The sequence below is a fragment of the Semicossyphus pulcher genome, unplaced genomic scaffold, assembly GCF_022749685.1.
Source record: "Semicossyphus pulcher isolate SPU_LCO1_2020_fin unplaced genomic scaffold, fSemPul1.0.p SCAF_15, whole genome shotgun sequence".
NCBI classification, from domain to species: Eukaryota; Metazoa; Chordata; class Actinopteri; order Labriformes; family Labridae; genus Semicossyphus; species Semicossyphus pulcher.
Window position 1 is genome coordinate 19,055,469 of NW_027211659.1, and position 27,107 is coordinate 19,082,575.

At 40.0% G+C, this 27,107-nt stretch overlaps 1 long non-coding RNA gene across 1 annotated transcript; it reads left to right on the forward strand.

Annotated features, from left to right (window-relative positions):
* Positions 1 to 3,930: 3,930 nt before the first annotated feature.
* Positions 3,931 to 27,046, forward strand: LOC138592912 (uncharacterized). Its single transcript, XR_011308233.1, has 4 exons — positions 3,931 to 4,054; positions 12,508 to 12,613; positions 14,046 to 14,216; positions 26,946 to 27,046. It is a non-coding gene; the product is annotated as an uncharacterized lncRNA (long non-coding RNA).
* Positions 27,047 to 27,107: the final 61 nt, after the last annotated feature.

The following is a 27,107-nucleotide window of genomic DNA, read 5'->3' on the forward strand; positions in this document are numbered from 1 at the left end:
AAGTTCCTAAAATTTGATAGCTATTTTTTTTATTCCAATAAAAAATGGAAATTAGTCTTTGTCAAATGGAGCCCAATAAGAACTGACTGGTTTCCCTGTCCCCTTGGTCGTTTCAGGAATATCATTATTCTTCTTTTGTCTAAATTAACTGTCAGGGCCTAGGTCTGACAGAAGGTTTGCAGATGATCCAGTTGCTGTTGAAATGCCCCCTTAGATGGAGCCAGCAATATCAGATCATCTGCAAACAGTAGGTATTTGATGTGTGTCAGACAGGGTGAGGCCAGGGATGTCAGACTGTTCCAATGATTTAGCCAATTCATCAGTATAAATGTTTAAGAGGGTGGGGCTGAGACTGCAGCCCTGTTTCACCCATCTACTTTGTTAAAAGAACTCTGTTTCCACATTGACCATTTTTACAGCATGTTTCATCTGTGTATACATGCTTTTAATGATGTCTTGAACTTTCCCTCCTACACCCTTCTCAATTAATTTTAAGAACAGAACATAATGCCAAATCAAATCAAATGCTTTTATAAAGTCTACAAAACAGGAGAAGATTTTGTTCTTGTTTTTGTGGTCGTGTTTTTTAATGAGGGTGTTGAGGGTGTAAATTCAATCTGACTGTTGCTCAGGACATTGTGCTCACTGAGGAAGTCTTGCAGTCGGCTGTTTAGGATGCTGCAGAATAACTTTCCCAGGTTGTGGCTGACACATATGCCTCTGTAATTGTTTGGGCCGAATATATTTCCATTTTTAAAGATTGGTCTGATAATTCCTTCACTCCAGAGGTCAGGGAAATGTCCAGTACTCAGAATGAGGTTGAACAATTTTAATATAGCAGCATTAAATATATGGTCGCTAAATTTCAGCATTTGATTTAAGATACAATCAGGACCTCTGGCTTTCCTCAGCTGCAGGGCCCGGATTTTAGCTGTTTTCATGTTTTTGATGTGTGGTGCTGAGGCTTTTTCAGATTGGATAAGTCTGCCACATTGTCAAATATGTTGTAAATGACGTGTACAGCCTATTTCAGGCGGTCTTCACTGAAGGGAAAATTAGGTGGAAAGAAAATGCTCGAGATGAGTTTGAATGATTGGATTTTTGATAGCTCTCTGATATTCGTCCTTGCTTTCGTTTGTCAACCTGTAAGGTTGGTTTCTGTACTTCAGATTAATGGGTTCTGCTGCATGAGGGTCGTTTGGGAGACCGGAGAAAATTGTAACAGGGGGCATTTGTAATACACTGAATTCCTCCAATAAGAAACAAGCTTGAGTGATGACTTTTACTTACTTTTTGCTGTTTAAAGTTTAGATGACTGTGAATTTAAACTTCATCAATTTCATCTCTAGGCTATTGGTTAAAAATTAACATAAACAACCTGTGCTAACATGAGTGTTGCTAGCTAGTATACGAGATTTCATGGCTGCCGGGTCAGGGGCAATTGTAACACTGGGATCAGGGGCAATTGTAATAGTGTTACAATCCACATGTAAGCACCTTTTGATATAAATTTCTGTTAGAAAATTTACATATTTTACTAGACTGTCTTTAGACTGTCTGTCTTGTAAAATTTCATTAAAGCTTGGTTAGAGACTCATGAGCTGATCAGTCTATTAAAAGTAAAAGATATTTTGACTCAATTCAAATTATAAAAATCGAGTTACCACTAGATTAGTTGCCTATCTGTCTGCAAAATTGAAACAGCGTTCTTTTTTGTAAAACATAACATAAAATAATAATTATTATTATAATAATAATAATTTGAGATCCAGAGAATGTATTGAAAAAGGCATACATGTCAAAATAATAAATTATTTAATTAATGTTTTCCTTTAACAGACATAGATGTTTACCACAAATTTGTGCACGGAAATTTTCATTATGCTGGTCGTTATCAACTTGTGATGGCCCAAGGCAGATATATTAGTGAAAAAACGATTTTTGATTGGATGGGCAAGACGCACGCCCCTGCATATAGCTTTGGGCAGCCCCATTTAATATCATAATTTTAACTGCGCGATATCTGGCGGTGGCTATTAGCTTAAATTGTTAGGTTAGCCTGTAATGTAAAAGCAGTTGTACAGCAAAGGTTTCGATTAACGTTTGAATGTAGGTAGTTAAGTTCGGGGCAGAGAACGTTGCCTTTTTTTGCGGTGTATAGGCATCGTTTAAAGCGAGCCGACAGATGCTTTAGCTATGCGACTGTTAGCCTGCAGTACAGTCGACTACCGGAGTGAGTAAGAAGACGAATGAGGTTGGAGGAGTGGCGGAGTGGCTTCTTTCAGGGTGGGTAGAGATGTGTTTTTCCGCACTAAAGAACAATAGGACGAAGGGAGACTTCTCAATTTGACAGGCCTTGACGGTTTCAGGCGCCGGTCTTTTAACTGCAGCTAACGGTACAATGAATGAGTGGACGAGCAAGAGAATGGGAACGGAGGTCTATCTGCTGCTAGGGTGGACAGGGGTGCTGATCAGATGTGAGCTGGGTGAGTAGAATACAGTGGATGAAACTGTAGGTCTACATATTTATTGTGATCCACATTCTTCGTTAAAAATCAAATATGCACTTTGACAAAGCACAATTCCTGAATATTATGCTGTTTTATATGATGCTGATAGTGATATTATATTAACATTCTTGGTAATGTCTTAGATTACAGCTCATTATAGCATAATGACTCTGGAGTTGCGGTAAAATAGTTTGTACAATCGATGTGCCAGAACAATACAATAGTGGGCCATCAGGGCCAGGAAGGAAGAATCAAATGAATCAAAGTTCATCCTCGTCCCACATTTTTTTTTCTCTCAGACGTGGATTCTGCCTAAATTACGGAAATAGGTTCGACCTTTACTCGACATGCTTAATATTAAATATTAAGATTAAACGTGGTTTGATTCAAATGATAACTAGCATTTGATATAACTACTCGAACTTTTTGTGAAACAACTTTTTTCTGTACCATATATTTAGTTATCTCTCTCTTTCTCTCTCTCTCACTCTCACTCTCTCTCTCTCTCTCTCTCTCTCACACACACACACACACACACACACACACACACACACACACACACACACACACACAGGGGGGGGGGGGGGGGGGCAAAAGGGCAAAGCCGGGCACTTGTTTGCAAACATCTTTGATCTTTGAAATGCAGGTGCATGTGTATCTTTTTGATCTTGCTTGTTGCGCAGTTAGTCACCGTTAGTCGGCAAGTTGTTTATAAGGCGGTCAGTCTTTAATTTGGATCTAGTGTAGGAGTATTGTAGACTTAGGGCTTTTTAAATGAAGTTGTATGTAAGCTACCCTTTATAAGAATGTCTAGATGTTTGTAGATTATAGTTAATAAAATTACTGTTAGTGGCAGTACAGTGTGTACCAAAATGTGGGCCGTCAGGACCAGGAAGGAATACAATTATTTTATTTTAAATAATTTAAAATATATTTTATGCTCTAAGTTTTATTTGTTGTCCCACTGATTTTTTTTCTGAAATAACGTTTATGGGACTGTGAGACGGCAAGATATTGTTTCCCTCGTCTCTTTAAATCATGATGCTGCTTGCGGTTTGTTACCGATCTGGTGAGAAATGCTGGAAGACGTGGGGCTGCCTCCACATACACCTGCTTCACTCCACTTCTGCAGGGGCACAGTGGAAGGAGAGCCCGGTTTATAGAAGAATGACTGAAATCCGCCGTCGTTATGCAGAAACAATACATTAACAGTTTCCCTTGCACACAAACTCTTAGAGATTTGCCAATTTCTCCCCTTATGTGAGGGTGGTTTTCAGAGTATAACGAATTTCTCTCTTGCTCTATTATTTGACAAGAACCGTATGGACCTAACTGCCTGTTAGGTCTAACTACCTAACTGCCATGTCTTAAAACCGTTCTGAAGGTCACTAAGCTGACAGCAGTTAGGGTAGGTAGCACTTTTTTTTGTGTGGATTTGTATTTACCATTGTTCTTTTTTTACATGGCTTAAGGAGAAGAAGAAACGGATACACTGAAAAAGCCTTTTTCGAGGGATGGACTCATTCAAAAGATGAGCAGCTTTGGTAAGTTTAACAGAATTTTATTTATCTTTATAAGCTATTGACTATTGTGACTTGATGAAGTCAGATTCCAAGTCCTGAACTAACTCCTTTGCTTGTGCATTGTGGCATGTGTGCGACCATCTGCTTGGCCAGAATCTTTGGGGAAACCTGCTGAACCCTGGTTGAGCTGTTTGTTCTTTAATCTGCAGCAGTGACATTGATTTGTACTTCGCAATGTCTATTTGTAAGCATTTGTAGCATTAGTCATAATGTAGTATCAATGTTGAGTTACAGCATTTGTAGCATTAGTCATAATGTAGTATCAATGTTGAGTTACATTCTTTAATTTCTTAGTATCTATTCTATTATCAAAGGGTATGAATGAGTTAATGAGCAATAGTTTTTAAAAGTGGAAGAACTCTGAATGAATTCATATAGTTAAAAATACAATAGTGTCTGTCTCACTGTTACTCAATGTTCTGATTAGACACAGGGTTATCTTATGGCAAATACGTAATACATCGTGCAGTGACCACTTTAACATTCATTTTAATCTGAACAATAAGAACCAAGCCCCTTCATATTCCTTGAATGTGAAAGGGCAAGCCTCGGTGCTGCTGGACTACCAGACTGTGCAGCTGTATGTCAGAATGCCTTCTCTTGTGCAATGATAACAGTTATTGAGGGAGTCTGTTGTACCCAGATGGTTCTGTACTGCTAAGTCTTCCTGACCAGGAATAAGGTGTAGGCTCTCAGTGTTGATGGAATGAAATGTTAAGCTGACATCAACAGCATCCCGACATACTGTTGGTATAAGGTTTTTCCAAGTGGGTGAGAGCTGTTTTAAAATGATTAAGTCCTATGTGTATATATTTTTAGTGTCACAATATTAACAGGATCAATCAACAAATGATATATTAAAAACACAACAAACACAGAACCAGATTTATTGTGCTAAGTTCTGATTAGATGCAAGCTTATCTTAATGACCAATAATACATTGTACTTTTGACCGTTGTTACATTTATCCCAATTTACACAATAAGGACTAGACACCAGGGGGATATTTTACAAAGTAGTATAATAAAGATAACTATGAACTATTTGAATAGAATTGAACGTCTACCTACTGGAAAGGAAAAGGCAATAACTTTCTGAAAGTAAGGAGGGAAATTTGTACCAGCTGAAACTAGGGATACCCCGAAGATACTAATTGTAGGAGAGGGCACAACCATGCAGCCGGAAGACTTTGAGAGTGTGTCAAAAATCCCTTAACCAAATATAAAAAATTTGGAACAATATTCATCTTTACGAATTTGTTCTCCCAATAAGAGATATGGGTAAAAAAAAGACCAGCGTTTAATATTCTTTTTACACTGTTCTAAAAGAGGAATAAAATTTGCTTTAAATAAACTGTAGTAAGATTTGGTTATTTTTACCCCCAGATATGAGAAAAAGTCAGCTGTGAGTTTAAATGGCAGATTGGGAAATTCTTCAGCTTTCTTGTTTATGGGGAAGTATTCACTTTTATTAAAATTAAGTTTGTATTCTGATATTTTTCCAAATTCTTCCAGGACTCTGAGGACTTCAGGTACGGTTGAGACAGGGTTGGTGACATATAATAACAAGTCGTCTAAGTAGAGCGAGACAGTATGTGTTAGGCCACCACGTGTAATACCCTGTATAGCATTGTTGCACCTGTGAGCTATGGAGTTGTTCTGTTGCTAAGACAAAAAGTAGTGGGCTCAATGGATCTCCTTGTTTAGTCCCCCTGAAGAGAGGGAAGTACTCAGAGGAGACAGAGTTAGTGTAAACTGAGGCAGTTGGGTCAGTGTAGATACATTTGATGTGTTCAATAAAATTAGGGCAGAATCCAAACCAACTGAGTGTGGAAAGAAGATATTCCCACTCAAAACCAAACCATCAAACACCTTTTCGCCGCTGAGCGAGATTACCGCTTCCGGGGATGGAGTGTGGGATTTCGTGTAGATTATGTTAAACAATCGTCTCACATTGAAATAGGACTGTCTGCCTTGAACAAACCCAGTCTACTCAGTCTTTGTGAATCCTAAAGTGGTCTTTATTCTGAAGGTGGGTTTCCTGTAAGAATGCTATGCCTACCCCGATATGTTTTAAGTGTGAGAGAACCCTCTCTCTTTTGACTGCATGTTTAAGCCCTTTTACATTCCAACTCATTATTTTCACATCACTCCTACCTGGGACTGGATATGAATTACTGTGTGCCACTGAAACTATCTAGTTCATATATGTAAATCCCATTCCCATTTAAGCAATACAAAACATAGATGAATGCACAAATCAGATATTAAACGTACAAAAAACAAATACAAGTAATGAATAAAACATATATATATCTATATATATGTATATATATTTATACATATATATATATATATATCTATATATAGGCCTATATATGCCTTTAGACAGACGGGGGGGGGGGGGCTTAGACTTCTGCCTATTTGCCTATTACCCAATGTCTACTTCGTCTATGAATATGTATGGAATAAAGAAAATAATTCTATGACCTTTCATGTAAGTCTGCTTAGTCATTAATATTTTGTATATTAAAAAAAGTAAAACTAAAACTGTGATCACCTGCTCAATTTTGACTGAAATGTAACATATAAAATAAATACATAAAACAGTGATCACCCATCTGCAGTCTGCTCAGTCTTTACTGAAATGCTATGAAAAAATAAAAAAAATAAGAATAAGTAACAAGGTTTCCATAGGTGAACCAGCGGAAGGATCATTACCGCTGATGTAATGATGCTTTCTTTTTAGTTCCCTTGGATGAAACAGGTAAAGGGTGAAAAAATTAATAACTAATAATAAAAAATCAGCTTGTTTTGCTGCTAACCCGATGGTCTTATGCTTTTCCGGCTGGCGCCAGTTGATAATATACCAAAGCTGCTACTGACACCTACTGGGGAAAATAATTATTGCAAGCAGCTAGCACAATGCTGTAATAAGAGTCCGATTCAGCAGTTAGAGGGAACCTTTTTGCTTCTCTTCCCACGCATTTTCAGTGTGTTGCTACATGGGTCCGCAGCCAACATATGCTGTAGGATTCCGTGTCTAATATGTTACTCTCACGGGGGATAGTTACCGGCAAATTGTAAGAAATACTGAACCAAGACAAGACAGAAAAAAGAATACATTGCAATATAAATTTTTCTTTCAATGTTGTGCAGCCCTAATATTGAGTTTTTCAAAATACTGTTTTATCTCTGGTAGTCATAATCCTTTGACATATTGAAATATTGCGACACACACACAAACACGACTCATGTGATTCACAAAAGTCCTAGCCTACACGTACGTGCATTTGAATTGTGCGGTATTGACAGCTAGAAAATTAATGGAAATTGAGTAATACCACTTTCAATGTATTATCAGTAAGGTAGCTCATACTGACAGCCAGCTCATTTTCACAGTTAGAAAATGAATGAAAATTGAGAAAAAATGACTAGTACCACTTGTACCTCTTTGGTAAAGATGTACCAAATGAAACCACGCCGACTTTCATTATGATAAAGTTTAAATGTTATTTGGATGTGCTTAATATTGGATTCATGTCATTTTGCGTGTTTTGTTGTATATTTGTCAAAAAACGCTTAAAGCAGCGAGAGAAGATCAAAACGTGCTTTGGCTGTTTCAATAAGTGCCTTTAAGACATATAAGACAGTTTTCCGTTCTTAATCATCTCTTTTAGTAATTCTGAATAAGCTTAACATTATTATAGCATGGGGGAGGACATTGCACCTGTACCTACAACAAGTGGTAAAAATGCACTTCTCTCGTCTAGAGGAGTTGAAAAACAGCATATGTTCTCTTTGGTGAAGATGCAGTAATGTACCAAATAAAACAACTCCAACTTTCATAATAACGAAGTTTAAATGTTAATTTGGATGTGCTTAATACTGTTTTATGTCATATATCGTTTAATATTCTATGTTTGTCAAAAGACGCTTAAAGCAGCGAGAGAAGATCAAAACGTGCTTTGCTGTTTCAATAAGTGCCTTTAAGACATATAAGACAGTTTTCTCTTCTTAATCATCTCTATTAGTAATTCTGAATAAGCTCAACATTTTTATAGCATGGGGGAGGACATTGCACCTTAGCCTGCAACAAGTGGTAAAAATGCACTTCTCTCAACGAGAGAAGTTGAAAAACAGCATATGTCCCTCTTTGGTGAAGATGCAGTAATGTGCAAAATAAAACCATGTCAACTTTTATTATAATGAAGTTTAAATGTTATTGGATGTGCTTAATGTTGGATTCATGTCATTTTGCGTGTATTGTTCTATATTTGTCAAAATACGCTTAAAGCAGCGAGAGAAGATCAAAACGTGCTTTGGCTGTTTCAATAAGTGCCTTTAAGACATATAAGACAGTTTTCCGTTCTTAATCATCTCTTTTAGTAATTCTGAATAAGCTTAACATTATTATAGCATGGGGGAGGACATTGCACCTGTACCTACAACAAGTGGTAAAAATGCACTTCTCTCGTCTAAAGGAGTTGAAAAACAGCATATGTTCCTCTTTGGTGAAGATGCAGTAATGTACCAAATAAAACAACTCCAACTTTCATAATAACAAAGTTTAAATGTTATTTGGATGTGCTTAATGTTGGATTCATGTCATTTTGCGTGTATTGTTCTATATTTGTCAAAATACGCTTAAAGCAGCGAGAGAAGATCAAAACGTGCTCTGGCTGTTTCAATAAGTGCCTTTAAGACATATAAGACAGTTTTCCGTTCTTAATCATCTCTTTTAGTAATTCTGAATAAGCTTAACATTATTATAGCATGGGGGAGGACCTTCACCTACAACAAGTGGTAAAAAGGCACTTCTCTCGTCTAGAGGAGTTGAAAAACAGCATATGTTCCTCTTTGGTGAAGATGCAGTAATGTACCAAATAAAACAACTCCAACTTTCATAATAAAGTTTAAATGTTATTTGGATGTGCTTAATGTTGGATTCATGTCATTATGCGTGTATTGTTCTATATTTGTCAAAAGACGCTTAAAGCAGCGAGAGAAGATCAAAACGTGCTCTGGCTGTTTCAATAAGTGCCTTTAAGACATATAAGACAGTTTTCCGTTATTAATCATCTCTTTTAGTAATTCTGAATAAGCTCAACATTTTTATAGCATGGGGGAGGACATTGCACCTTAACCTGCAACAAGTGGTAAAAATGCACTTCTCTCGTCTAGAGGAGTTGAAAAACAGCATATGTTCCTCTTTGGTGAAGATGCAGTAATGTACCAAATAAAACAACTCCAACTTTCATAATAATGAAGTTTAAATGTTATTTGGATGTGCTTAATATTGGATTCATGTCATTTTGCGTGTATTATTCTATACTTGTCAAAAGACGCTTAAAGCAGCGAGAGAAGATCAAAACGTGCTTTGCTGTTTCAATGAGTGCTTTAGACATATTAGACAGTTTTCCGTTCTTAATCATCTCTTTTAGTAATTCTGAATAAGCTTAACATTATTATAGCATGGGGGAGGACATTGCACCTGTACCTACAACAAGTGGTAAAAATGCACTTCTCTCGTCTAGAGGAGTTGAAAAACAGCATATGTCCCTCTTTGGCAAAGATGCAGTAATGTGCCAAATAAAACCATGTCAACTTTCATTATAATGAAGTTTAAATGTTAATTTGGATGTGCTTAATACTGTTTTATGTCATATAGCGTTTAATATTCTATGTTTGTCAAAAAACGCTTAAAGCAGCGAGAGAAGATCAAAACGTGCTTTGGCTGTTTCAATAAATGCCTTTAAGACATATAAGACAGTTTTCCGTTCTTAATCATCTCTTTTAGTAATTCTGAATAAGTTTAACATTATTATTGCATGGGGGAGGACATACCTACAACAAGTGGTAAAAAAATGCACTTCTCTCGTCTAGAGGAGTTGAAAAACAGCATATGTCCCTCTTTGGTAAAGATGCAGTAATGAACCATTACTTTTTTTCTCAATCTAGCGCATCGTGAGATAAATCATGCCCATACTGTTTATTCCATCCAGCTTCGTCAGGCCACCATACATAGCAGACATTTTAGGGTTGTCAATGATCTTTCAATTCTGCACGGAACAATACACTGTCTATGAAGGAGCAGACAAAGGCTACATGTAGAGCCTTAATATGCCATTATCTTCCGCTTTTCCGGGGCCGGGGCGCGGTGGCAGCCTACTCAGCAAGGTGACCCAAGCGTCCCTTTCCCCAGCAACATTTTCCAGTTCCTCCTGGGTGATTCCGAGGCGTTCCCAGGCCAGACAGGATATATAATCCCTCCAGCGAGCTCTGGGTCTGCCCCGGGGTCTCCTCCCAGTTGAACGTGCCTGGAAAACCTCCAAAGGGAGGCGCCCACGAACCACCTCAACTGGCTCCTTTCGACGCGAAGGAGAAGCGGCTCTACTCCGAGCTCCCCCCGGATCTCCGAGCTCCTGACCCTATCTCTAAGGCTGAGCCCAGACACCCTCCGAAGGAAACTCATTTCGGCCGTTTGTATCCGCGATCTCATTCTCTCGGTCACTACCCAAAGCTCGTGACCATAGGTGAGGGTTGGAACGTAGATCGACTGGTAAATTGAAAGCTTTGCCTTCAGGCTCAGCTCCCTCTTCACCAACACAGTCCGGTACAACGCCTGCATTACTGCTGATGCTGCACCGATCCACTGTCAGTCTCACGATCCATTTTACCCTCACTCGTGCACAAGACCCCGTGGTACTTGAACTCCTTCGCTTGAGGCAAAGACTCACTCCCCACCCGGAGGGGGCAGTCTTCTGGTTTCTGGCAGGGAACCATGGCCTCAGACTTGGAGGTGCTGACTCTCATCCCAACCGCGTCACACTCGGCTGCAAACCGCCCCAATGCCTGCTGGAGGCCGACTGGATGGCTCGTACCAACGGCCCCAGTACCCCATACTCTCGCAGTACCCCCCACAGGACCACCCGGGGGACACGATCATAAGCTTTCTCCAAGTCCACAAAGCACATGCAGACTGGATGAGCAAACTCCCATGCCCCCCTAATCAGCCCTGCCAGGACAGGGTGGTCCACTGCTCCACAACCAGGTCGGAATCCACATTGTTCCTCCTGTATCCGAGGTTCGACAATCGGCCGGAGCCTCCTTTCAAGCACCCTGGAAAAAACTTTAACCAGGAGGCTGAGTAGTGTTATACCCCAATAGTTGGGACACACCCTCCGGTCCCCCTTTTTGAAAATGGGAACACCACCCTGGTCTGCCATTCCACAGGTACTGTCCCAGACCTCCACGCGACATTGAAGAGGCGTGCCAGCTATGACAGCCCAACAATGTCCAGAGCCTTTAGCATCTCAGGGTGAATCTCATCCACACCTGGCGCCTTGCCACTGAGGAGCTTCTAGACTACCTCTGCGACCTCTGCCACGGATATAGATAAGGCTTCCCCTGGAACTTCAGACTCTGCCTCCTCATCAGAGGACGTTTTGGCTGGGTTCAGGAGTTCCTCAAAGTGTTCCTTCCACCGCTCCACAATATCCTCAGTCCGGGTTAACAGTTCTCCACCCCTGTTAAAAACAGCTTGAGCCAATCCCTGCTTCCCCTTCCTGAGTATTCAAACAGTTTGCCAGAACTTCTTTGAGGCCAACCAAAAGTGCTGCCGGGGATCAGCACCCCAAGGCCCCCGCCTTTGCCTGCTGCCCGGTTTGCATTGCACCCGACCCATATACCTATCCTTGCAGGTGGTGGGCCCACAAGGCAATCTCTCGAAAGGAGATATAGACTGAAATTGAAAGTACATCTTTTAGGCTACAGGTATGGCTTCCTCGTGGGCCTTGCGGGCTGGGGAGCATTTCTCGTTGCAATATGGCAGCAGTCACATGTTCATCCCAGTTCCGATTTTCAAAACATTCCACTGTCTCTGCTCTAATTGTAGCAGCCAGTCATTCCTTCAGTGTGATCAAACTGACTAAAGTTAAGGTCAGTCACTCAATCATCCCCCACTGTGTCTTAATCACCCCCGGTGTGTCATGTGAGGTTACTCCCTGTCGTCAAACTCCACCATCAATCTTCACTGAGTAGTATCCTGTTCCTGTATCTCCAACATGTTTGAGTAATGCATTTCTTTTTGGCTGTTTGCAACAACTCTGGGGAGATGGAAACAATGGCCCAAAGTTAGCTGGTCTGCATGACAGATTTGGAAATGATAATTACAGTTATTTTATCATTATTGAAATGGCAATCAGATATGAATAATAATGCAGATAACTCATTGTCTAATAACAAAAAAGGGAAAGGTTGGTATTTCAGATTGAAAATTAACTATTGGCATTCAAGACTACACACAGGAGAAGTGCACAGAGGAATGAAAATGTATTCCGTCTGACTTGTGAATGTAGTAGAGATATGCTAAAATGCTTTTATTATATTCCATTTTTTTATTTTTTGTTTCAGGCCATTCCTTTTCTCACTGTTTGGGGAGAGTGCACCTCAATAGCAGTAACAGGCTATATAACGACAGAGGATGCTGGAACCAGGAGAACAGAAGCTGGCTTCAAATGTAAGCTGTGATGTATATTTCAGTGTTTCAGCAATTTATCTTTGCATTTTCTACTTTTTTCATCCAGGTTGATGACTTAGAGGTCACAAGCATCAAGATGACTTGTGGTCATTCACAAATACAGAAAATAAATTCAATGTATGAGGCCACCTTCAAAGTACCTGAACGATATGGTTAATTTATTGAGATGCCCCTATAGACTTTGTTGGGGAAACTGATAGGGAGATCATTTATTCTAAAAGGAAACTGGACTTGCAAATTTAACCAAGTCCAGTTGCCTTGTGGATTAATCTTGTATATAATGACCTGGATGACTGACAACCTTTACACATACTGTAAAGGGCAAGTAGGAATAATGATGTTGTCTCTTTAAGTTTTAGTAGTCATATACTTGACTTGGATGTATGCATGTGTTCATCAAATTGTTTTATTTCAAATGTTAGCTGATGAATGATGTTGATGTATCTTTTACAGGTATGTGATACTATCCTGGTGCATGCAAGCACCTTGTTAGTGCAACACTCTGTTGCATGGAGAATTATTTCAACTACACTGTATGAGGTTGCCTGATGCAGCACTAAGAAAGAGTGGCGCATGCTCCATGTTGAAAAAGGCAGAGCTCAGAACAGAATTGTACCATACTTATACAATGAATCCTGCAGCAGCAAAGCATTGCCTCTGCAGTGCTTTATGGACACTAACCAACAGAGCACTTTCTCAGTCTTCATAAAACAATAGAATCTGAGAGGTGCCGCTTTACTTTGAAAAGCATCAAGACTTTCCTAAAAACACCATGACAATTGGATTGTCTGAAATGCTCTGGCTAAACACTCCTGGCACCGTGGGATTGAAAGGTCTTTGGCTCTCAGAAGGAAAGTAGAGAGCAATTCAACCACAAATAGAAAAACATGCAGGGTTTCTCAGCACATTGTCTTTTCCTGAAAATAGTTGTCTTATTTTCCTAAAGCAGCATTAAGCAACTTTTATATAACAACAGTGAAATCTGTAAACTTTTTTTAAAAACTATCCACTTTGTGTATTCTATAGCCAACAGATTTGGTTTGTCTTTTGTAGTAATTTTGTTGATAAAGACACAGATTGTGCCAAGATGAGAATTTTCTTAAAGTTTAAGTTTGCTATAGTTCACTATTGCACTTCAGAGCACTTGACTGCCATGCCTATATCAATTTAAGTATTATTATTACTTACTTCTTTCATTCACTAGTATTTGATGGTTTGTAAAAAATGTGTGATAAAGTGTTCTGACACGGATGAATAAAATAATAGTTTGATGTTTAACTACTGAGTACAAATTAATTTTTTATACCTTTACTATTTTTTTTTTGCTTTAAATAACACTAAGGATGTTTGTTGAAGTTGCTTGATGTGGATTAAAACCACATCCTGAGTCTCCAAAATGCTTTTCTCTCAGGAGCACCCCAGCCTGGGATAGCCGAGTTTCCTTCTTCTGACAACTCTGAGCAAAGCTGACTTTGAAGAAGACGCTGCTGGATCTGGATCAATAATAAAACCTCACCGCGGTCAGAAAAACATGTCTGGAGAAGAAAGGATTCACTTCAACAATCATGCAAGCACTGACAAGGTGAAGAAAAGCATTAAAAGATTTTTTAAAAAGCTTTGTTGATCACATCGTTCTTGTTGAGGGTTTGCTTACAATGTCGCTTGTGATAATTTTCGTGTCAAGTGACAGCTGGGCTGTGTGTGGGAGGGAATGACAGTTAAAGAAAAACTTGTTACTATCTGAATATTCAAGAGAATGCAGAATACAAGTAATTTCCATGTAGCACTGAATACAATATTTAATAAGGTGATGTCTGTGTGCGTGAAGAGCAGCGACACCTACATTGTTGCTTTCAAGTGCAAAATTACATTTTAGAATTCATTTTTCTACACATTGCTTCAACATTAGACAGACCTAATGAGATGGGTGGGCACAATGCATGGAGCAGAGCAAGCCCATTGTGGGTTTAATCTTGGAGACGGCCACTCGGAGATCATCATCCATGTTTCGTGCCGAACTGTTTTTTGTTTTTTTTCATGCAAGTCAGTGCTCAAAAAGTCTTTCCACATAAGAAGTTAGAGCCAAAGGGCATCAGGACATCCATAGCGATCTTGGATAGCTGCGTGTATTCCCTGTCGACGGAAATCCGGAACTCAGCGTCTCAGCAGCATCTTGGTATTAAACGGTGTCTGTAACGTTCGGCCACTTGACAGTTCAACTGATGCATCCTCCAGGTCTGATGTCAGATGATTTTCCCGCGTAACAGTGAATGGTGATCTTATTCAGTCGTATCGGTTTCCTCTGGAAAATACTTGTTAAAGTGTTCCAGGAGGAACTGGAGGTTGCGTAATGATATAGACTTGTTCACTGTGTTAACATTCAGTGCATTTTCCTCCATGGAGTCTTCCATCTTATAGAAACCATATGAATCGTGCCCATTTCAATTTGCGCTGTCTGTGAATAATACAGTGTCTGAAATTTACGTGAGGTGCCACTTGTAAGACTCTTGCTTCAGTCCTTTCTACCCCAGCATTGCTCCAGCACTGTCTGTATACACACCAATGCAATCGTCCCAAAGTTTATTGTCAAGTTTAATTAACATGTCCTCACCTGTGCACGTCCCCTCCAGCGCGGTGCAAAACAGCATTAAGAATTCCGTCAAAACTGCACTTACATTAACTGACTTATTGCTACAGCAGCGGGTTTGATTCATGTTTCCTCGATTGTGTAGCTTTTGTGCCTGTGCAATTAAATATGGCGCATCATTATGATGCCATTTGAGCTTTGGCTGGGATTGTTGTTTGTTTCATAAGGGCTTTTTGGCCTTACAACTCTTGCTCCTTTCGGCGGAAAAAAAACAACTGGTTTAGCAGCAAGTGAGGGATGCTTGGTTTTCCAGTGTCTGTAGCCTTTTCACAGGCTTTAGGCTTTCAAGTGCAAGTACCCCGGCGCATGCAACACATGTTAGGTGTTGAAGTTTGTTGACGATGACACATGCAGATACATATTGCATTCATCTTGATATTTTCGACACCTGGAGAAGAGCTGCTCCGACTGATGATGGATATTACCACGGTGGTCTCAGAGGTCTTTACGCCCTTGCTGATGGTGGTGCTTGTCCGCTCTCCGCCTCCGCTGATCTCTCCTGCTCCGCTGGCCTCCTCGCTGGTCTCTCCGCTTCTTCTTTGGTTAGTATTAACCAACGTTTCATAGTAGCTTAAAGCCTAAGATAAGGTATTTAGCTGGTGTGCTGAGAATGTACCTACCTACGTTCACATGGCGCTGCATTTCCTGTGCTGTTGTAAATTGACCTGCTGAAACGATGCTGTTAATCAGTCGCAATTACCTCAGGGACACTTTTTTTGCGCTTTGTTATATTTCAAATGTAACTACTATTTTGAATGTATCTTGACAATAATGGATAAAATATGCCATTTTTTAATCATGTTACATTTTTATTTGTTTTTTGGAATGCATCTCGCGACCTCCCCCGGTGAGAAAAAAAAAATCAACATGCTCTGTATCACAGAAAATTCTCAAAGAAACTCAGAAAGAAAACCACGACGCAAGTAAAAATAGTTGGTTTTTCTTTTTTTTTCTTTATCAAACGTCACTGAACGGCGAAGCGGGAAAAACAGTTACAACATGAAATTTATACCATAAAATAACATTAACTCAGTGAAAGGAACATGCTGCTTTTAGAAGAAAAAAAAACATCATTCAGAAAAAACAAGCGTTTTTATATAATCCCATTTTTCCCATTTCTAATATACAATTGCCTACATTTCTAAGAAACAAGATCATCCGAACTCTCTTCTGTCCCATCACTCACGTTATGCGTCGGGCTCGTAGTTGCAGACCTGCTCTCCTTCTTGGCTTCAACCAGCACCGCTTTTTTTGACGCGATGCATGACAATTTGATCTGATTCGCCTGTTTTGGATGTGATGTGATGTGATGCATTTGATTGATGTTTGGTCCAAGTCCGTTTTTATTTCTAGCTCGCAATATCCGTAGATAAATATTTAACTCAGTAGCTAACGGATGGATGTATATCTGTAGCAAATGACTTTGCCTCATTTAAAACATAGCCTACTTAAATAAAAGTAAAATAACTGACTTTAAAGAATACTCTAAAAAGTACAAGTACACGAAAAAGCAACTAAATTACAGTAATGTGAGTACTTGTTATTCGTTACTTTCACCTCTGTGTATATGGTAGAGATGACTTATTAGGTAGGTAGCTTATTAGTCAAAAGATACGCTCGGTGAGATGAGATCATAATTACCATACTAAGACGGCCTCGCAGCTATGGGCAAGTGTGGGCTCAGCCCACCCTAATGTGGATTTTGCCCACATAATCAAAAGTTTAGGAAAAAGCCAATGGCCAAAAAAGTAGCAGAGATACAAATAGGCTACCGTTTCTAAGTTGTTAATGGGGATGAAAGCTCCAGCCCGCCTCCAAGGCTTCTCTCTGCACCCCTGCACCCCTACCTCTCGTCTTGTTCAGGCAAAACAGCTGGTCTGCTCCAATTCTGCGTACTCCTCACCGCCTAACTTGCATGGCTCCGGACCTTTGAATCCTCTCAACTGAGCTGAAACAAAACTTCATAGGCGCGCGGGAAAATGTTCGTATATGTCCGGAAAATATCAGTATAAAGCTACTGATGAATTGTCCCCATGCATAATTCTGATAACAATATAATTGGATGAAGCGATGCCTCGTCAACCTGCGTTAGGACCCGTGCTTATGACACAGCTGCCAATCTGTTTTTCACTGTTAACAGGGACTCCAATGCATGCAAGAGTTGATAACAGTAGAAAATGTTGGACATATCTTTCTGCAGCTTGGCTGCTGTATTTGATTTCTCCGAGATATGTTCATATTTGCTGCAGTGTAGCAGGAAGTGTGTCTCTGTCTCCAACTGTCTGTGTGGACAGAGCTGACACAGTCTGTCCTCTCTGGAGCCTGGTGCCTCTGTGTCTACCTGTCTCGGTAGACACAGGCTGTGTTCGCTGAGTCTGTACCTGGTTATAGTCTCATCAGTCACAGTGCCACTACTGTCTGTTTAGAGCCGAATAACACAGCAATTTGCTGCTCTGTTTGTGCTACATGTCCAATAGTTGTTGTCATGTTGTTTTTCTTTATCTATCATGTGGTTGGTCCGGATTGTGTGAGGGCTGTCCTGACGCCTGTTAGAGGAGCTGAGCCTCAGGATTAGCTGGCTGACGGTGTTCTCCATGTTCTCCATGTTCTCCTCTTGGCATTGCAGTGCTTTGTGATGGTACGAGTTGGGGTCACTTGTTTTGAGGTGTTTATAACATTTGATAGCTCTTTTTTTATTCTAATGAAAAATGGAAATTAGTCTATGTCAAGTGGGGCCCAATAAAAACTGAAAAAACTTCCCTGACCCCTTGGTCGTTTCAGGAATATCATTATTCTTCTTTTGTCTAAATTAACTGTCAGGGCCCTGACAGAAGGGTTGGAGGTGATCCAGTTCCTGTTGAAATGCCCCCTTAGATGGAGCCAGCAATATCAGATCATCTGCAAACAGTAGGCATTTGATGTGTGTCAGACAGGGTGAGACCAGGGATATCAGACTGTTCCAATGATTTAGCCAATTCATCAGTATAAATGTTTAAGAGGGTGGGACTGAGACTGCAGCCCTGTTTCATCCCTCTTCTTTGGTAAAAGAACTCTGTTTCTCAATTTTTACAGCATGTTTCATATGTGTACACATGCTTTATTGATGTCATGAATTCCTACACCTTCTCAATTAATTTTAAGAACAGAACATAATGCCAAATCGAATCAAATGCTTTTTTTAAAGCCTACAAAACAGGAGAAGATTTTGTTCTTGTTTTTGCGGCCGTGTTTTTTAATGAGGCTGTTGAGGGTATGGATGTGGTCTGCAGTTCGATGTGTTGGTGTAAATTCAATCTGACTGTTGCTCAGGACATTGTGCTCACTGAGGAAGTCTTGCAGTCGGCTGTTTAGGATGTTGCAGAATAACCTTCCCAGGTTGTGGCTGACACATGTGCTTCGCTAAATTTCAGCATTTCATTTAAAATACAGTCAGGACCGCTGGCTTTCCACAGCTGCAGGGCCTGGATTTTGGCCAGTAGCTCAGGTTCAGTTATGTGATAGTTTAAAGGGTTATGATTGTCTTTGTTTTTTCCGGATTTCACCATTTTGAACAGCTAATTCTTCTTTGTGTGGTTTGGTGAAAGAGTGCCATTTCTTCCAGAAGTCATTAGAGTCAATGGACTCTTCGATAGATCTAGTTGGTGCCTGTCATGCTGTTCTTTTTTACTTCTGAGTGTTCCTCTGTATGTTCATAGTGTTCCCCAGTATTGGAGGCTGAGCTCAGGGTTGTCTGTGTTTTTGATTTGATAAACTTTTGAGTGTCGAACCACTCCTCATTGGTTCATGTTTTTGATGGGTGGTGCTGAAGCATTTTCAGACTGGATAAGTCTGCCACATTGTCAAATATGTTGTAAATGACTTGTACAGCCTATTTCAGGCCGTCTTTACTGAAGGGAAAATGAGGTGGAAAGAAAATCTGCCATCTGAAGTGGTGAAAATATGAGTGAAAAATGCTGAAGTTATATATATAAAAATATACAAGGTTTTCTTAAAGTTAAGGTTAAATGCATTACAGCTCCTCAATGTGCAAGCTAAAAAGGGCTGTCAGTTTTCCCCAAATAACCCTAACAAATTTGAAATGACAATCAATACAATCATCCTTAATGGTATTATTTCATTATCAATCAAATGAAATTCAGATCAAATTTTATTTGTATGCCGCCAAATCATAACCAAAGTTCTCTCAAGACACTTTACAAAAAGAGTTGGTCTAGAGCATACTCTTTGTTATGCTATTTAGAGAGAGATCCAACATGAATCACCATCAGTAGCATTTAGCAACATTCGGCACATTGGCAAGGAAAAACTTCCTTTTAACAGGCAGAAACCTTGAGCAGAACGAGACTCAGGGTGGGGGGGCCTGACAGTTGAAGGCTCCCGTACTACTCTCATAGACTTAAGGTACCGCAAGCAGGCCTGCATCCAGGGAATGCAATATTCTAGAGGGGTAATATGAGATCTTAAACGTAATACCTATGAGTTCTATGAGCTCTTAAACATAATACCTTTTTGAATAAGTAATCATGATAGTATACAGCTACTGCAACTGCAAACATAACAAAAAGACAGTCTTATAATAAAATCAGCTTGCTTTTTTGTTTTTTTTAACACTTTATTTGTAACAGATTTTGCATTGCAGAACAAAACATTGATATACCTCAACAAGAGCATACGTATGGACAAACTACAACCCAAACACCCCTATCATTGACAAACAGCTTTCTCAAAGACACAAAACTAAACATTTCAAAACTCCCACAGACAAAGGCTTACAAACAAGGAAAAAGAACAATTTTTTTAACAATAAAAGAGATGAAAATGATTAAACAAAAGTATATAAATAAATAACATTTAAAAAGAGTTAAATTAAAAAATAAGGTGCATTCTGTTCTTAAGCATTAATAGGAGAGACCACCTGAGGGGATGAAAGTTCATAGTTCCAGGCCAGATAAATTATTCACAAAGTTCATAGACGGGTCCCAGGTTTTGTGGAATCTGCTGATAGTTCCATTAAGGGTGCATCAGATTTTTTCCAGCTTGATGTTCTGCATCACATTTTTTATCCATTGGTTGTGTGATGGAGGGATTACATCCTTCCATTTGAATAGAATTGAACGTCTAGCTACTAGAGAGGAAAAGGCAATGACTTTATGAAAGTAAGGAGAGAAATTTGTACCAGCTGAAACTAGGGATACCCCGAAGATACCAATTGTAGGAGAGGGCACAACCATGCAGCCGTAAGACTTTGAGAGTGTGTCAAAAATCGCTTAGGTATCGCTTGAACCAAATATAAAAACTTTGGAACAATATTCATCTTTACAGAATTTGTTCTCCCAATAAGAGATGAGGGTAAAATAGACCAGTGTTTAATATCCTTTTCACACTGTTCTAAAAGAGTAGTGTACTAAAATTTGCTTTAAATAGTCTGTTGATAAGATTTGGTTATTTTTACCCCCAGATATGTGAAAAAGTCAGCTGTGAGTTTAAATGGCAGATTGGGAAATTCTTCAGCTTTCTTGTTAATTGAAATTAAGTTTGTATCCTGATATTTTTCCAAATTCCTCCAGGACTCTGAGGACTTCAGGTATGGTTGGGACAGGGTTGGTGACATATAATAACAAGTCGTCTGCGTAGAGTGAGACAGTATGTGTTAGGCCACCGCGTGTAATACCCTGTATAGCATTGTTGCACATGAGAGCTATGGAGAGTTCTTGGAGGGTTCTATTGCAAAGACAAAAAGTAGTGGGCTATCCTTGTTTAGTCCCCCTGAAGAGAGGGAAGTAATCAGAGGAGACCGAGATAGTGTAAACTGAGGCAGTTGGGTCAGTGTAGATAAGTTTGATGTGTTTAATAAAATGAGTGCCGAATCCAAACCGACTGAATGTGGAAAGAAGATATTCCCACTGGACCCTATCGAACGCCTTCTCGGCGTTCAGCGAGATTGCTGCTTCTGCTTACTTAGTCTATGAATATGTACGCAATAAAGAAAATAAGACTACTAATTATTCTGTGACCTTTCATGTCAGTCTGCTTAGTCATTAATATTTTGTATATTAAAAAAAGTAAAACTAAAACTGTGATCACCTGCTCAATTTTGACTGAAATGTAACATATAAAATAAATAAATAAAAATGTGATCACCCATCTGCTGATGTAATGATGCTTTCTTTTTAGTTCCCTTGGATGAAACAGGTATAGGGTGAAAAAATAATAACTAATGATTAAAAAACCAGCTTGTTAACCCGATGGTCTAATGCTTTCCGACTGGACTTTTCCTGCTTAACTGGGAGTTCAGAACCAGTTGATAATATACCAAAGCTGCTACTGACACCTACTGGGGAAAATAATTATTGCAAGCAGCTGGCAAATGAGTCCGATTCAGCAGTTAAAGGGAACCTTTTTGCTTCTCTTCCTATGCATTTTCAGAGTGTTGCTACATGGGTCCGCAGCCAACATATGCTGTAGGATTCTGTGTCTAATATGTTACTCTCACGGGGATAGTTACCGGCAAATTGTAAGAAATACTGAACAAAGACAAGACAGAAAAAATACTTGCAGCATCTCTATCTTTATATCGCAGAAAAAGTATAAATTGCAATGTAAATTTTTCTTTCAATATTGTGCAGCCCTAATACTGAGTTTGTCAATATACTGTTTTATCTCTGGTAGTCATAATCCTTTGACATATTGAAAAATTGCAACACACACACACACACACACACACACACACACACACACACACACACACACACAAACACGACTCATGTGAATCACAAAAGTCCTAGCCTACACGTACGTGCGTTTGAATTGTGCGGTGTTGACAGCTAGAAAATTGAGGGAAATTGAGTAATACCACTTTCACTGTATTAAAAGTGAGGTAACTCATATGAAAGCCAGGGTAGCTCATTTTCACTGGTAGAAAATAAATGACAATTGAGAAAAATTGACTAGTACCACTTGTACCTCTATGGTAAAGATGCAGTAATGTGCCAAATGAAAACAAGGCGACTTTCATAATAATAAAGTTTAAATGTTATTTGGTTGTGTTTAATAGTGGATTCATGTCAAATAGCGTGTACTATTCTATACTTGTCAAAAGACGCTTAAAGCAGCGAGAGAAGATCAAAACGTGCTTTGCTGTTTCAATAAGTGCCTTTAAGACATATAAGACGGTTTTCCGTTCTTAATCATCTCTTTTAGTAATTCTGAATAAGCTTAACATTATTATAGCATGGGGGAGGACATTGCACCTGTACCTACAACAAGTGGTAAAAATGCACTTCTCTCGTCTAGAGGAGTTGAAAAACAGCATATGTTCCTCTTTGGTGAAGATGCAGTAATGTACCAAATAAAACAACTCCAACTTTCATAATAACGAAGTTTAAATGTTAATTTGGATGTGCTTAATACTGTTTTATGTCATATATCGTTTAATATTCTATGTTTGTCAAAAGACGCTTAAAGCAGCGAGAGAAGATCAAAACGTGCTTTGCTGTTTCAGTGAGTGCATTTAAGACATATAAGACAGTTTTCTCTTCTAAATCATCTCTTTTAGTAATTCTGAAGAAGCAAAATATTTTTATAGCATGGGGGAGGACATTGCACCTTCACCTACAACAAGTGGTAAAAATGCACTTCTCTCGTCTAGAGGAGTGGAAAAACAGCATATGTCCCTTTTTGGTAAAGATGCAGTAATGTGCCAAATGAAACCATGTCAACTTTTCATAATAATGAAGTTTTAATGTTATTTGGATGTGCTTTATATTGGATTCATGTCATTTTGCGTGTATTATTCTATAGTTGTCAAAAGACGCTTAAAGCAGCGAGAGAAGATCAAAACGTGCTTTGCTGTTTCAATAAGTGCCTTTAAGACATATTAGACGGTTTTCCGTTCTTAATCATCTCTTTTAGTAATTCTGAATGAGCTTAACATTATTATAGCATGGGGGAGGACATTGCACCTGTACCTACAACAAGTGTTAAAAATGCACTTCTTCCGTCTAGAGGAGTTGAAAAACAGCATATGTTCCTCTTTGGTGAAGATGCAGTAATGTACCAAATAAAACAACTCCAACTTTCATAATAACGAAGTTTAAATGTTAATTTGGATGTGCTTAATACTGTTTTATGTCATATATCGTTAAATATTCTATGTTTGTCAAAAGACGCTTAAAGCTGCGAGAGAAGATCAAAACGTGCTTTGCTGTTTCAGTGAGTGCATTTAAGACATATAAGACAGTTATCTCTTCTAGATCATCTCTTTTAGTAATTCTGAAGAACCAAAACATGTTTATAGCATGGGGGAGGACATTGCACCTTTACCTATAACAAGTGGTAAAAATGCACTTCTCTCGTCTAGAGGAGTTGAAAAACAGCATATGTCCCTCTATGGTAAAGATGCAGTAATGTGCCAAATGAAACCATGTCAACTTTCATAATAATGAAGTTTAAATGTTATTTGGGTGTGCTTTATATTGGATTCATGTCATTTTGCGTGTATTATTCTATACTTGTCAAAAGACGCTTAAAGCAGCGAGAGAAGATCAAAACGTGCTTTGCTGTTTCAATAAGTGCCTTTAAGACATATAAGACGGTTTTCCGTTCTTAATCATCTCTTTTAGTAATTCTGAATAAGCTTAACATTATTATAGCATGGGGGAGGAAATTGCACCTGTACCTACAACAAGTGGTAAAAATGCACTTCTCTCGTCTAGAGGAGTTGAAAAACAGCATATGTTCCTCTTTGGTGAAGATGCAGTAATGTACCAAATAAAACAACTCCAACTTTCATAATAACGAAGTTTAAATGTTAATTTGGACGTGCTTAATACTGTTTTATGTCATATAGCGTTTAATATTCTATGTTTGTCAAAAGACGCTTAAAGCAGCGAGAGAAGATCAAAACGTGCTTTGCTGTTTCAATGAGTGCTTTAGACATATAAGACAGTTTTCCATTCTTAATCATCTCTTTTACTAATTCTGAAGAACCAAAACATATTTATAGCATGGGGGAGGACATTGCACCTTAACCTGCAACAAGTGGTAAAAATGCACTTCTCTCGTCTAGAGGAGTTGAAAAACTCTTTGGTGAAGATGCAGTAATGTGCCAAATAAAACCATGTCAACTTTCATAATAATGAAGTTTAAATGTTAATTGGATGTGCTTAATAGTAGATTAATTATTACTTTTTTTTCTCAATCTAGCGCATCGTGAGATAAATCATGCCCATACTGTTTATTCCATCCAGCTTCGTAAGGCCACCTTACTTAGCAGACATTTTAGGGTTGTCGATGATCTTTCAATTCTGCACGGAACAATATGAAACAGCAAAGCACGTTTTGATGAAGGAGCAGACAAAGGCTACATGTAGAGCCTTAATATGCCATTATCTTCCGCTTATCCGGGGCCGGGGCGCGGTGGCAGCCTACTCAGCAAGGTGACCCAAGCGTCCCTTTCCCCAGCAACATTTTCCAGTTCCTCCTGGGTGATTCCGAGGCGTTCCCAGGCCAGACAGGATATATAATCCCTCCAGCGAGCTCTGGGTCTGCCCCGGGGTCTCCTCCCAGTTGAACGTGCCTGGAAAACCTCCAAAGGGAGGCGCCCACGAACCACCTCAACTGGCTCCTTTCGACGCGAAGGAGAAGCGGCTCTACTCCGAGCTCCCCCCGGATCTCCGAGCTCCTGACCCTATCTCTAAGGCTGAGCCCAGACACCCTCCGAAGGAAACTCATTTCGGCCGTTTGTATCCGCGATCTCATTCTCTCGGTCACTACCCAAAGCTCGTGACCATAGGTGAGGGTTGGAACGTAGATCGACTGGTAAATTGAAAGCTTTGCCATCAGGCTCAGCTCCCTCTTCACCAACACAGTCCGGTACAACGCCTGCATTACTGCTGATGCTGCACCGATCCACTGTCAGTCTCACGATCCATTTTACCCTCACTCGTGCACAAGACCCCGTGGTACTTGAACTCCTTCGCTTGAGGCAAAGACTCACTCCCCACCCGGAGGGGGCAATCTTCTGGTTTCTGGCAGGGAACCATGGCCTCAGACTTGGAGGTGCTGACTCTAATCCCAACCGCGTCACACTCGGCTGCAAACCGCCCCAATGCCTGCTGGAGGCCGACTGGATGGCTCGTACCAACGGCCCCAGTACCCCATACTCCCGCAGTACCCCCCACAGGACCACCCGGGGGACACGATCATAAGCTTTCTCCAAGTCCACAAAGCACATGTAGACTGGATGAGCAAAATCCCATGCCCCCCTAAGCAGCCCTGCCAGGAGAGGGTGGTCCACTGTTCCACGGCCAGGTCGGAATCCGCATTGTTCCTCCTGTATCCGAGGTTCGACAATCGGCCGGAGCCTCCTTTCAAGCACCCTGGAATAAACTTTACCCAGGAGGCTGAGTAGTGTTATACCCCGATAGTTGGGACACACCCCCTTTTTGAAAATGGGAACCACCACCCTGGTCTGCCATTCCACAGGTACTGTCCCAGACCTCCACGTGACATTGAAGAGGCGTGCCAGCCATGACAGCCCAACAACATCCAGGGCCTTTAGCATCTCAGGGTGAATCTCATCCACACCTGGCGCCTTGCCACTGAGGAGCTTCTAGACTACCTCCGCGACCTCTGCCACAGATATAGATAAGGCTTCCCCTGGAACTTCAGACTCTGCCTCCTCATCAGAGGACGTTTTGGCTGGGTTCAGGATTTCCTCAAAGTGTTCCTTCCACCGCTCCACAATATCCTCAGTCCGGGTTAACAGTTCTCCACCCCTGTTAAAAACAGCTTGAGCCAATCCCTGCTTCCCCTTCCTGAGTATTCAAACAGTTTGCCAGAACTTCTTTGAGGCCAACCGAAAGTGCTGCCGCGGATCAGCACCCCAAGGCCCCCGCCTTTGCCTGCTGCCCGGTTTGCATTGCACCCGACCCATATGCCTTTCCTTGCAGGTGGTGGGCCCACAAGGCAATCTCTCGAAAGGAGATATAGACTGAAATTGAAAGTACATCTTTTAGGCTACAGGTATGGCTTCCTCGTGGGCCTTGCGGGCTGGGGAGCATTTCTCGTTGCAATATGGCAGCAGTCACATGTTCATCCCAGTTCCGATTTTCAAAACATTCCACTGTCTCTGCTCTAATTGTAGCAGCCAGTCATTCCTTCAGTGTGATCAAACTGACTAAAGTTAAGGTCAGTCACTCAATCATCCCCCACTGTGTCTTAATCACCCCCGGTGTGTCATGTGAGGTTACTCCCTGTCGTCAAACTCCACCATCAATCTTCACTGAGTAGTATCCTGTTCCTGTATCTCCAACACGTTTGAGTAATGCATTTCTTTTTGGCTGTTTGCAACAACTCTGGGGAGATGGAAACAATGGCCCAAAGTTAGCTGGTCTGCATGACAGATTTGGAAATGATAATTACAGTTATTTTATCATTATTAAAATGGCAATCAGATATGAATAATAATGCAGTTAACTCATTGTCTAATAACAAAAAAGGGAAAGGTTGGTATTTCAGATTGAAAATTAACTATTGGCATTCAAGACTACACACAGGAGAAGTGCACAGAGGAATGAAAATGTATTCCGTCTGACTTGTGAATGTAGTAGAGATATGCTAAAATGCTTTTATCATATTCCATTTTTTTATTTTTTGTTTCAGGCCATTCCTTTTCTCACTGTTTGGGGAGAGTGCACCTCAATAGCAGTAACAGGCTATATAACGACAGAGGATGCAGGAACCAGGAGAACAGAAGCTGGCTTCAAATGTAAGCTGTGATGTATATTTCAGTGTTTCAGCAATTTATCTTTGCATTTTCTACTT